Genomic DNA, 14,256 nt, shown 5'->3' with positions numbered 1-14,256 from the left:
CAGCATAACTTTAGAGCTGCTGACAGAAAGTTGGCCTGACAGGATGTCCCACAGCAGGAGTCATACAGTCCACATCTGAGGATAGCCCAGAGCTCAGCTTAACAAGCTGTGGACAGTAGACCATGTCTGGGTTTGAGGATGAGTTGGTCTCTGAGAGCCCATCTCAAGGTCAAGATCAATGGCATAATCTCAACTTGTATCCAGAATGACTCCAATAAAGTCAGTGCTGGTGTCCAATAAACTCGTCATTCCTGCACATAGACAGAGAAGTAAACACTTCTCAAAGCCATGAGAGCCAATATTTTATTAAGTTTCTTGCACACTGAATGTATTAGAACTATTAGTGAAAAAACATTTTCACCACAAATTCACTCTGAAATTCTGAAAATTCTATTGTAAGCCACTTTATATGCTGCGTGTTTGTACTCTCTGAATAATCTAAAATCTCTAAATTGTGAGTGATTATAAAGTAGTGAATAGCAGAAACACAGACGACAGCTGCTATATCTTAAAATTAAAGTAGACAGCAATCAGTTTTTATTAAGTTGGAGGCAAAAAGTTAACATTAATGGGAGGCAATTGAAATGGGCCCTGCTTAAGCCCCCTTTGGTGGTATTTGGCAGAAAAAGAGTTCATTTGGTTCTTGGCAGAGGCTGTGACAGGGGTGTTAACCTTTTGGCACAGAAATCAAAAATAGAACCACATTATAATGAGAAACTGATTAGGTTACAAAAACTGTTATACTGAAAGCTCTTTGGTAAACTTCTAATAAGTTTTATCACCTCAAGTTTTGTAGTTTTCACACAGATGTTTGCATGGTTGCAGAAAAGTGCCGCTTCAGTGCTTATGCCTGAAATAATTCACTAAATCACTCGTCCATGAAATGAAAGTGTAAAAGGAAAAATCAAACCATTTATTAATCTTACTGTGATCAGCATTGTCACCCTTAAGAACGTGGAAACATCTTGCTGACAGCGTGACGGTAAGTGGTATTATTACCTGGCAAGTGTTCCCTTAAAAAACTCCAAAAGTGAATAAAACTGTGGCATTGAGATAACAGTTTTGATCATGCATACACTGCCAATAAGCTGCTTAGATGCATCTTCACGTATGTTATCTTGTGCTGTTTATCTTGTGTTAACTGGCAGACGGGTTCCCACGCACTGAGTTCAGATCTGTTCTGTTATATTCAATTTAAAAAACAGATTGTTTGTTATCCGTTTTCTTTCCCTTCATTGTTTAACCAATTACATATCTCCCAGACACTTTGACCTCAGTTCAGTCCACAAGGACATGACCATCAGCAATGATTCTGAATTTTCACAAAACTGAACCCCATCACATCGCTGTGCTTTGCGGTAGACCCCACTGATGTCATCCAGTTGTCTTTGGCGTCTTGCATCAGAGCCATATGACGCTCCCATGTTCCTCCACTGATGCGTGTTGGTCTGGTTGTGGCCTGTCTAAATACACCAGTGATTTGTGGTCACGTGGATACTGTTGTAAACATTCCAGCTTTAGTGCAACTGCTGCTTCCCATTTAAAGGCATCTGTCTGTTTGGGTATGTCTACTGGAAGTGCTAGTCTCTTTAAGTGGCTGACTTTGCAGCTTCTTCTAAAACCAAATGTCACAGTTTTGGGGGCATGGGTAAATGGTAACCCTTGGCTTGAAGACAAACCAAACTTAAAGAATCTGAGAGATGCCACCAACATGCACCAGAAATCGACTTGTTGGACTGTGAGAAATGTCCCTTTGAATGAACACCCATCCCTCAAGCTTTGGTAAGGCTGAAGTGCAACTGTTTCACAATTTAGGCTCCATGACAACATGTCCAGGGCCCAACAATAAGGATGGCCCATATATTACAGTACTTTACTTTAATAAAGCTTGGCGGTGATATCAACTAAGGTAGATACAACAGCTCATAAACACATCATTACTATGAGAAAAAGTATTGTGCAAAACATATGTTAATTTCAGTGCAGAACAACATGATGACACATTCAAGAGGAAAAACATACACAACTACACACACACACACACACACACACACACACACACTAACTGTGACACTAAAACAAATGGCTCATTTACACAAAGTACTAAAAGGTATGCTTTCACCATCTCTCATGCAAAGTAGCCATGTGAATTGAAATGGAGTTGGCATGGCTGTTGCCTTCTTACGAGAAAGTCAACAAACCCAAGAGCTCTGGTTTAAATCTCAGGGCTGGCAAGGCACTCAGTCACCTCCTCCTCCTCCTCCTTCCAGACTGCATGTTCACTGCTCGCCTCATGAAGTTTGGACATGGCGCTTGTTTTCTTAGTGCTCCAAACCTCCAATGGTACCAGCACATTAAAAGACTTGTGCTGCTCCTATTCCCTCCCCTCCCTGTCCTCATCTTACTTGATCTGTTTTGCCAGAGGTGTCTTTCTTCATTAAGAGAAAATGCCCTCAAAAACAGTAACACACAGCTGGCCTCTCCCACCTCCTGTGAACCCCTCACTGCACATTAGGATATGGTGCTTGTGTCTGCTCACTGTCCCTCTGCCAATCTACAATGTGGCTGGCTGTGCAGTGGTGAACTGTGCGGCGGACCACGCCTGTGTAGCCTGATTTACACTCTTTTCTCCATGGGCAGCCACTAGACAGCAGCCAGCTCCTGGAGGGACCAACGGCGGCTTCAGCTAAGGGGCCAAGCCCGGGGCCCATTTGGTTTTGGTTTCCTTTCGCCTGCCACTGTGCCACACCTAGCATGAGTTGGGCTAAATGAGACCAGTGTGTAGATTCAAAGATTGGGCTTAAACTGAAACCAATAAAAGGCGAGGCTATACAAACGGCTGTGCAGCCACTCGCAGGTCATATGTCTGTCTGTCTGTCAATTTATTCATGTTCTACCAGACCCACCCTGTCTCTAACTCATTTATGCATAAATTCCTTGTGCACGCTATCACGTTGAAGCATTGAGAGTCAAGGGCCATGGTTCATGGGTGGACGCTAGCATTCATTCCACTCTCCCTCTTTACCTCTGCACTATGGGCAGAAACATGCACATCAAACATTCCTTCCACCGCACCTCCACTCTTTCATTCCTGAGCTCTCAGGGAGTGAAGAACTCTGTCTGTAGACTCTCAGCACAAATGACCCTGCTATTCTAAATTTGTACAGCCACAATTCCAAAAATCATTGCGATCAAATGAACGTTGCTTCCTGTCAATGGTTTTACCAAGTGTTTCAGAGCCCATGCAGTGATAACATTTATACATTCATCTCCTTGCTTGTGACAACAACAACTGAACAACAACTGAACCTTTCATGCATATGGCTGCAACCAACAGTTATTTTTTATTAATGATTACTCTTCGTATTGTTTTCACAATTAATCTGTTAATTGTGAAAATAATAAAATGTCAAAAGATTGCAAAAATATTCAAGATAAGGAAGTTTTTATACATATACCCTGCTTTTTCAGCTTTACATACCTTAACTGCATGTGTATAGCATGGCATAGTCTTACGTGGTTCATCAGATCTGAGTGTAAGTACACAGTTAGAACTGAAATTCAAGATTATACTCTTATGTTACTCGAGCATTATTCATGCCAAATTCAGAGGAAGCAAAAAACTGTCAGATGCAGTCTCTTCAAATCATCGTGTTAGTCAGACAAATGACAGATGTCTCAATAACACAAAGTTTATAAAGATGAATTCTACCTTTATAATTGCAGCTGCTGGAAACAGTACAAGTCATGTTAGAACTGCCTTCTGGCATCGTAGAAAGTAAGAGTTTCAAGAGGGGTGAGTTTCATTTTGTATTCCCAGAGCTGCTTGATGGTTTTTGAGGCCCTGGGGCTGACAATCCTACACGCAATAATAATCCCTTCAATCGCTCTCATTTAGTGTGTTGATTCTTTTTGCTGATTGATGCTACCAACCAGTTCACTGCTGCTGAAATATGGATAATTCTCTGAACATTTTGATAGTTTCACTGCCATACTGATTAAAGTCTGGTAACTTGTCATGTGGGCAGTTCTTCTATGTAAATTGAAAACAGATCGCTTTCATCACACTAAAAATCTAATGGCACCTCAGCTGACACTTATTTAGACCAATCAGACTCTAACTACGACAATGACTCATTTCTTTCAAGTGTGAAAGCCAACCACATATACATACACACACACACAAATACACTTGTAAATACTTGTATGGAGCACAGACACAGATAACTGTCTGACAGATGGCTGAAGCTGCTGAAAACCTCTCCAAGAAGTGCACTCATTTTGGATGAAGATTGTCTAGCAAGAGCGAGTATGCGGACAAATCACTGATACTCTGTATCGAGGACAACATAACACTTTGTTTTCACCATATCTATACTCGTAATGTCTGAACATCCCCGTAAGTTATTACATTTAATTTGCATCTCTTTTTCAGCAATCTATAGTTCCCCCGTCTACAGTGAATGGCCCAAGTGTATTTAGGGTTGTGGTCCCCAGACTTTTTTCCTTGAACCCCCTAAACACCTCTACCCAAATTGTCCCTAACAAAAACTAAGCCCCACACATACAAGACAACAGCGCAGGCGTCGCAACTCCTTCCTCTGGAAAAAACACTATAAAACAAAGTACAGGACTACTGATTTGGATGGTGATTACCAATGGCAGTAGTCAAAATTTTCAGGTTAGCCCTAACTGTTAGCAGCAGAAAACCTAGTCGAAGGTCATTGGCACAGTGGCTTTGAGCTGCCTCAACATAGCAATGCGCCAACAGTGTATGTGACCATACTTCATCGGGCATGAAAATCACAACTGTGTAGTTTGTAAACTAGAAATGACACTTGCACTGTGCTGCATGCTGTGCAGTGTAAGATGGGACCCTTTCAGATGTTTTCAATGGGGTGGTGGTCAGACTCTGGAGTATTGCTGCTTTTCAACAAAAAAGTACAGTTCTGCACACTTAAAAACGGTATTTTCTGACAGCTCTGCATGGCTTTTTGATCATATTTGATTCACGTGAACCACTTCACAGAGTTCAAGATTTAAACAATTGTTTATTTTGAAAGAAAGACAAGGAAAGAAGGAGCGTGGGGAGGGGGAAATTCAGAGAAAGTTTACAGTAATGATTCATAAGCAACACACACAGTAAACCCGGTGTGTGGTTAAATGTGGGTAGGATTGAGACAGAGGGTGTGTTTCATGTATGTTTTCCTGTATCTGGGTGGGTGAAGGTGTACGTCATACCATTTGTGTATGCTGTCTGTTTTCCCAACACTGACCTATATTTCATCATGTGTTTGATCTCAAGCATCTGTGTGTTTTGTGTGTGCACGTGTGTTAAAGCCAGAGCTCAATAATGAATCATCTCAAGCATGAGTACGATAAAACAAAAGTGTCTGATTTGTTCCTGTGTGTAACTTTGTCCGCTGCTGCTTTGTGTGTGTGTGTGTGTGCGCGTGTGAGCTCATCTGTGCACTTCCAGTAAGAGAGTGTAGTGTAGTGACATGACAACTTTCAGTGGACTGTGAGTTAATCTGTAGTCTGACAGATCCTATAATCTTCTAGTTGTCAGAACAATGGCACATCGAACACAAAGAGCTCTGCTGCCCAGGACTGGACTTAAACTTAAAGCTTCACCACTGAAGAGTAGCTTAAAGTGTAGCCTGGTAACATTTTGAACACAAGTTATTTTCCTTTTTCTAGTACATCTGTAATCTAAATTCCCAAATAAATATTCAAAAGAAAACTGAGGCAACATCACATGAAAATACAAAACTACTGTCAGTGTGGTCTTATGGTTATGTAATAATTTCAGTTCCACTACAACTAGTCAGCTAGTAGTTTGCAGTGCCAATTGGTGTTTATGGAAAACAATCAACACATTCAAATGCCATAACACCAGTCTGCCACTCTGCATTTCCTCTGCTGCTTAGTGTTCAAACTAAAATGGGGAGTCAAACTTCTGTTTGAGTCAACATCAATGTTGTTGTCCAACACTGGTCACTGTCAAGTTCAGAGACTAATCAGTTGTCATCACAAAAATGCATCTATAAAGTATCTTAAAGCTAAAAGCTGTGAAGCATTTTTTTGTAGCTGGGAACATTCAGTATAATGTTGATAAGCTTATCAGGGGTCTCTGAGTCTCCTCAAAACAAAGCTTGCACATAATATATATATATATATTAGACTAGTTATGTAATCAAGTGAGCATTTCTTCTTCTTCCTCAAAAAAGATAAAGCATGTAAATAAAATGTATTTTAATCGTCAGTAGTTGCTTGTGTTTGTTGCACCTAACTTAAACTGAGTGCCACCTGGTATGGTGGACAGTGGATTTGATGCTCTGTTTGTTTGAGTCAGCAAAAGGCAGTTCTATAAAAAGCTTTTGCTCAGTGACCCTTTGTGAAGCCAAAGGCTTGGCAGCCTGCCCAATGCACGAAACATAGAAGGGAAAGTACTTGTCTTAAGGAGGAAAGCACAACACAGAAGGTATGTTGTGCTTGAGTACCATGCCACTGGAGCAGAGGTGATTTGATTCTAAAAATACCTGCCTCCCACCACACTCGCACTGGAAGACCTAACAGCTTGATGGCAATTACAGCAAAATTGCTCTTATTTTCTCTAAGTCTTCATAATTTCCAGTCAACTTGTAATTCATCAGTTCATGTGAGTCTGCATCAAGTGAGCCGGAGGAGGAAATGGGTAACGCCCTGCTGCTATTTAAAGCCTGAACTATTCCAGGTAGGTCCTGAAACTTTGCTTACTCGAGCATGCCAAACATTTACCAAAAGTCTCTGCTTGACACCTGTAACCAAGTCATGCGAAAGCAATTAGAGAAAACCAAACACAGACATTTCTTGTGTAATTGAGGCCACCCAAACCCGTTAGTTATACAAGACTAAGCAGTAAAACCATTACAAGACGATTAAAAATCACTCAGAGTAAATGTAGTTGTTGTTTTTTTTACTTAACTTATAGTAGTAGACATCATGCATGCATGTGTTCAGCGTTCACACACCATATGGCTTTAACAGTCACCAACTGTAGCTGAGGCTCTTGTGGATACATGTCAACTTCAACTATGTAACACACTATATTCCATAAATGTCACATCTCACACCATCCTTTTTTCCAAGCACTGAAATATATGCATGTGACAGTGGTTTGACCCCGTCCAGGTGGTTTGCATTTGGAGGACAATCTATTTATGGGCCAGTTAAACACGAGCCAGGTGTTGCCAAAAAGGCAACAGGCAGCTCTGGTCTACTCTCTGGTGTCATGCGCACCATACTTGGTACACATACGAGACATGGACAGCAATGGCAGCTGGGAAAAAAACTTGAAGACTTTAGAAAGCCATTCTGAACTGTAGTCATGCTAACCGAGCTATGCTACCAATCAATCAGTCTGTATATAAATGTGGGTTACATGAGAGCTCCCCAAAAGTGAGGTCAAAACAACTTGATCGCCCGCAGGTGGCTGGCTCCACCATAGGTCATAAATCCTGCCCCTTCCATGTAACAGATGGGACATGGGACAAGCTAAAAACAGTAAGATAGATGCCAATATTGATATCTTTCCCTCAAGTGGCTGATGAATTACAGACACATGCTATCTGTACTGTTGTGAATTCTGTCCTGACAATCTATTCAAAATGACCTACTTGGGACCCATAAATGTATACATACTGTAACAAAAATTGTCTTAATATGTATTTCCTGTGGTTCAAAAATGTCCACATACTGACAAAAAGGCATCCAAGCTGCATCTTAATATGAAAGGTGGATCACAAATCAAAAGCATTATTATTATTACTGCAGGTAAAACTTGCCAACTTGGAGCTTGAGCGATGTACTCTAAACAGACCTGGAAAACCGGCTACCTTTGATCCGAGGAAATAAAGGCAATAGCTTGCTGACTACAGATGCCATCCAGTTGGCTGTCCTCTAGTTTCAATTTTTTTTTTTTACAATTCCTTATGGCTGCCAACCCACAAGGCTCTGCCTACTTCCATTCTCCACTCCATCACTTTAAATCTGATCCTCTGAGTCTTGATTCAAAACACGTATTGGTCAGTAGTCTGGGTTTTGGTCCACCACAGTCAAACACAATCCCTCTCCTGCTGGCGCTTTGCCCCCATGGTAGACAGGAACGGGAAGACAAAATGTCAAAAATGAAATGTGAAAACGATGCATATGTTCAATCCAAGCCACTTTTGTAGACTTGCTCTTCAGTTCCTCAAGAAAAGATCTCAGAGCTGGAAGTTACTAGATAATGCAACATTGTCTTTTGGTGTTTTCTTTTACAAACCATACCACTGATCCCCATCCATGATCAGAAAAAAAAACAAACCATTTGCTTTCACAGCACTGCTACTCTTGTTTTTTAGGTTAGGTACCTACTTAACATTCTCAGAAATACCCCATCCTGATAATCTATGTGAAGATGAGGGAATGAGATTTAGAAAGCAGCAGTACTTTTGGATTTCTGTCTGCACTTGTTGATAGTTCAGAGTTTTCTTTTACAAAAACACACTACACTTCTACAGCTAGACGGTTTGTACCTATCTAAACCGAGTCAAATAGCATACAACTGTGGAAGAACAATGCTGCTAATGCATTGAAAAATATAAAGCATATGGTCACATCAAGTTCTTGTTGACTAAGAATAATAAACATCTGGATGACTTCAAGCACAAGCTGTGCGCACAAATTCATTCAATGAAGCATACAGCAACTTAAATATATCTCAGCACTTGGGAACAGAGGTTACAAAGAGTTTTTGTTCTTAAATACTGTTGTATAATTCATGATTCTGAAAAACCATACATGTTGTATTTTGCAAGAGATGTAGCTCTCTTCTGGAATGAAACCATTCATACTGTAACAGCAACCTGGACCTAATACAGAGTAGGAAACTTTAACGTGAATACATTCCATGCTGCCATTTGCAGTTTAATTTGCTGTTGAAATGCGTGCTGTTGTACCTATCAACACAGATATTCATCAGCTCTGTTTATAAATTTTGGGTGGTGCGAGCAGCAGACGAGGAAACAGTATTTTTCACCTCAAAGTGCTCTCTTGTCAGTGCCCCAGTCAGCTCTGATTTCCATGGTTTGGCCGCACCAGGTTCAGCTCCACTGCCTTTAAGGCGTGCTGGTCTTACGTCTGTGGCATCCGTAGAGGAATGTGATGAATGCTGTCTGCACCAATCTGACAGCGCTATACTTGCATGATTTGCACCCAGACGATCTGCTCCACCCTGATGCTTGGGATTGAGGCTGATGTTTATACTTAGATTTTTTAAATGCTTGAAGTACCAGCCGCTGAACATATTACATTTAATTTTATATGTCCAAAAATACTCAACCAGTATATAACAAGCAGAGACGTATTCCACTATAGACTAACTGTATAACTGAACTGGAGTTAAAACCGCAAGGCATATTTGTAGATGAGTGATGTGCACCCCTTTTCACAAGAGAAGTCAACCATGCAGCTGCTATTACAGGTGCACACGCAAGTTTTCCAGCCAAACTACAAATACGTTGACAAGAGCAACAGATATACATCATGATATGAATTCATGCTATCTGATGGAAAAATTTAGCTGTAATTCAAGCCTGCATGAATCTGCAAGGTACAGAAGGAGTTGCATCATCATCATCACCTGTGTCATGAACTGCACTTTTTCACTTAGCCTATTGGCTAAATAAAAAATTAAATGGGAAGTTTAAACCTAGACTAGTCAACTAAAGAAAACATTCTGAAAACAGCCAAAATTGAGCACAATTCAATCTAAAAGTTGTCCAAAAATATTTCAGGTAATAGCCATTCGAAATAATTTATCACATCCTTCAATAACAAATTAGACACAATAGTTAACCAGCATTGTTAACAGGTGCTTATTTTCTATTCTTCACACTGTGGAAGGGTTAAGGGTAATATACTAATCTGACAACACTGCAAGTGTGAAATCGCCTTCAAAGAATATGAACACACAAATCACATGAACAAAAGTTATAAAGTTAAAAAGGCTATTTTCAAATTCCAAAATAAATCAACAAGACTAAAATCCTACAGCCAATGCGAGCAGCTCTGTGAGGTCGCTCTGTGGCTGAGCAGTGATTTGAGCTGAATGGTTCAAAATGACACTGACAGGTACAACATTTACCATCTTCATCGCTCTATTTGCCACATTTGCCAATTAGAATTGGACACAAAGTACAACTGAGGCTCACTTCTATTTATAAAACAAAACAGCAGATAAATTTAAAGTTTTACTTGCTAACAGTCCTAAATAGAAGGTTAACAGCCTTTTAAAGCTAAATGCCATGGTAATACATTAGATGTGTTTTTTCCCTAGGATTCATCCACCTGGGATCAAGAATGTGTGTAATGTCACCAAACCAAGAATGAAAGTTGTTCACAAGCACCCTCAAGAAGTCCCACAATGGAACAAAGAAGTACTTTACTTTGAGCTAATAATGTCACAGTCTTTTGGGCTGATTAGTAACAAGGACAATTAATCATCGAGTATTATGTATTCTAATACTCGTAAGCAGTGCTAGCTATCAGATAGGAATTTCAGCTGCGGTTTCAGTCATCCATCTCACACAAAGCTCAAACTTCTGTTTTAATCAATCCAGCTGTATATACAGGCTCTATGTTACAGTTCATCGTGATGTAAAAGTGATATCGTAAGACGAGCTTGCCAAATCTAAGTAACCACAAATCTCATCCATGCACCCACATCAAGAATATTTTGTTTAATATATCAAGTCTGTTAATTAGGTTTGATGCTGCTTTAATTGCTCATAACTTTAGGCAGAGACAAGCTATCATCAAGCATTTAATGAAAAAGTTTTTGTATAATGTCTTCTCCACAGTTCCAAGACACTAAATTTCCACTGTCGTGTCAGCAACTTTAAGCACACGACCCTGTGTTAAAAGGTCACGACTTAATCCCTCTGAACTGTGCCCTCAAGAGTATTTATGGTTTAGCATTCCAATCTAATAAATTATCCCACACACATTAAAAAAAAAACTATTGTAAAGAAATGAGCTTTGGAGCAAAGCTGAAGTCCGGTCAATGATGAGAAGTCTACTCGTGTTTGTGGACTCTGGTGCATGTTATGCATGACTTCGAGTTGTAATTAAAACGGGCAGGAAGAGAACTGCGTCAAAAAGCAATATAAAGCTGTTATGAGTTTCTGACATGCAAGTATTACACAAACCCTACATGACTGACTGTAGTTAATTAAGAAACCGTGTCACCACCGGTTGTTACTGAATTGTGGATACTGAGTTAGTAAAATGCACTTTAGAGCTGAACCACAGTAAACCTGACTTGGCTGAAATGGACAGCACTTTTCATATAAAGACAAACAGCCATTAATGCCCACTTTAAAGGCTTAGGACAATTCAGAGTCACCAGTCAACATAACCTGTTTGTCTCTGGGGAGGGAAGGCCAACATATAAACTCCAGACAGAAAGGCCCTGGCTGGCTGGCTGGCTGGCTGGCAGGTTCAAACCCAGAAGCTTCTCATACGAATCTATCTCAAAGTACAAAGGGCTTCACAGTATTGCAATATGTGGGTACAGTATTATTCATTCACAGATTCACATGTTGAACGGTCAACAGCTGACAGCACCCTGCAAACAGGCACACTACATTTCGATAGTATGACCTCCACTACTTTAACACACCTCAGCCTGCATGATGAGCACAGGGACAAGCTAGCAGAGCACGGCCACAGACAGACAGAAACACAGACAGACAGACAGGCTGTATCTGATTCACACTGTTTGAGAATGAAGGTTGCTCTCTTTTCCTTCATGGAGGAGGTTGGGTGACGTCCATGTCATAAAATATTCCACTGATTGTTGCTTGGATGGTAAAATCGGAAAATCTCCAACGTCCGTCTCACATAATCACGGTAACTGATATAATTAACTGGAAAATCAGTGAGCTAACTCTCTCAGCTATGAATCTGAATGACATTAAATTAAATTTGCTAATTTACTTTAACTTGTTTGAGACCAGAATACCACGGGTCTCCCTTTTTCTCTCCCAGAGTCCTGATGGTTGATAATCTTGATGTGTGATGACAGTGAACACACTTGTTTATTTATAATCAAATGATGCCAACAGCCCTCCTGCCTCCTCCTCTTCTTCTTCAAAATATTGAGAAATTCTGTTACAGTTAAACAAGTAAAAGCAAAAAAATAAATAAGCACCTACCACTAACATTAACCACTCTGGTTGACAGTTGTTGTTATTGAAGAATGAGCTGAATAGTTTAAAATGGCGCTCACCTGGACAACTTTGAGACTTAACTGTGCTCAAACAAAACATGCAGAAAACCTTTGTACTTTTGAAGCCAGAATGTTTTAATTTACACGATAAGCTACTTAAAGGATTATTAAATTAGTTGTCAATTAAATTCTTGACAATCTGTTATTTCAGCTTGTAGGCAATAAACTGTTGTGCATAACAAAGCGTCATATCGTATAAGCTCTCCATGAGTTTTGTAGGCTATGCAAAAATCTTGTAAACTCACTAAAGAAGCTAAAGCTGTCAGACAATTGCAGCAAAGTAAAAAGTACAACATTCCGTACACTGTCATACTTAGTCCCATCTAATTTTACAGTCCATCATAATACCATCAATATGACACAACGGCTCGAGTATCCATACAGAACCACACTTAAACATTACATCACCTTAATATAGGCTAGTCGAACAGCACTTCCGGAGCATTTAAAATCAATAAGAGTAGGAAACCAAGGTCACGGATACTGTCAAAACTCAAAAAATAAAAGAGGGGATTAATGGGATTAATTAAAGTTTGTCCATCAAAAGCACGTGAACTTAAACAAGTTTGTCCAACAAACTGCGTGTTATCGCCGTTTCATATAAGTCACCAACGAGACGATAACGAAACAAACTATTCATTGATAATCAAAGTGATCGGATTATTTGCGTTTGTTTTTCAGACCATGCAACAATAAAACAATTGAACATGTTGGCCTCCAATGCACCACGTTATTTACAATATAAATTACAGATGATCCGAATTTATTTTTTAATTTTTAGTGTTTTAGTCATTTTACCAATGGTTTAATACTGACGTGATAGAATGACGTATGTAAACACATTAAAAATAAAATGTTTGCACTCACCAACACGGATCTCCACGCAACACGCAAATCCAGTGTAGCTCCAAAAACCAAATCGATCAGTTCCAAGCGACAGGTATTCCCAGCAGTACAATCTGTAGCGTTTCTCAAAAACTGTGAGCGTCATATCGATCACGGTTGCTTGTCTGAAAATGGCGGACGAACCCTTTTTCCTGCTGGGACAGGCTGGTTAGCATAGTGGTTGGCCGACCTCTTCTTCACAAGATCCAGCTTTTCCTGAAAGGTCCGTTTTGAAAATGGCGTGCCAAGTATATCTGCAACCAAATCTACCTCTTCTCCTCCTTCAGCCATCATGGGTCAAGAAATAAATACAGCAATAGCAGCAGTAACGGATCGATCTCTATCGCTAACGTATTTCCCTCTTTCAGGCTCTCACGAGGGCTTACCCAATCACAGGACGCGTACATGTCAAGTTCAGCGTAAGGCCTGCTAGCTGGCCTTGATGTAGCAGACTCGAGATCTGATTGGCTATGAACGGAGACAGTCAGTTGCGATAGCCAACTGCGCTGTAAGTGAACGGCGTTCACGTACGCATGGGACACTGCAGTGTTGATTCTGCAGGCCTCAGGCAGATTTCATAGAACCTGACAACACAAGCTAGCTGAAATATGATTGGATAAAAACACTCTCAGCAGCTCAACCAAGTGGATAAAATGTGGCACGAAGAGAACAGACTATGGAGAATATTTTTTATTTTAATTTTATTTATTTATTTAAATCATATTATTTACATATTTACAACAAAATAAATAAATAAATTTATTTTTTTGAGTATGTTTAGGTCAGCAGAGCAGACCTTGCTGGCCCTGATGGCCCACCACTGGTATATATAGTATGAAGTATCAATAAATGGGAATAACCAAGTACAAATACCTTGAATTTGTGTTTAGTACTTGAGTAAATGCTGTCAAAAAAACAAAGAAACTGATTGATTTGCTTTATTGTAGTGACAATGATTCAAGCTTTCTGGAGAAAATGCAACTGCATTTTATGTGATTGCACAGTGGGGTTAAGGCTTGATGTTGGGCCTTTGCCTTTGAATGAGGCATGAAGGATGA

General features: G+C 40.0%; 1 long non-coding RNA gene across 1 annotated transcript in view; it reads right to left on the bottom strand.

Moving 5' to 3' along the window:
* The window catches only part of LOC124066699, a 36,980-nt gene extending 23,170 nt beyond the window's left edge, over positions 1-13,810 (bottom strand). The window contains exon 1 of the long non-coding RNA XR_006844642.1: positions 13,181-13,810. This is a non-coding gene — a long non-coding RNA (uncharacterized LOC124066699). The remainder of the gene's footprint in view (positions 1-13,180) is intronic.
* Between the last annotated feature and the right edge of the window lie 446 nt (positions 13,811-14,256).

The sequence above is a fragment of the Scatophagus argus genome, chromosome 11 (assembly GCF_020382885.2).
Source record: "Scatophagus argus isolate fScaArg1 chromosome 11, fScaArg1.pri, whole genome shotgun sequence".
Classification (NCBI taxonomy): Eukaryota; Metazoa; Chordata; class Actinopteri; family Scatophagidae; genus Scatophagus; species Scatophagus argus.
Note: the sequence above shows the minus strand (reverse complement) of the source record. Positions and strands in the feature narration are given on the sequence as shown.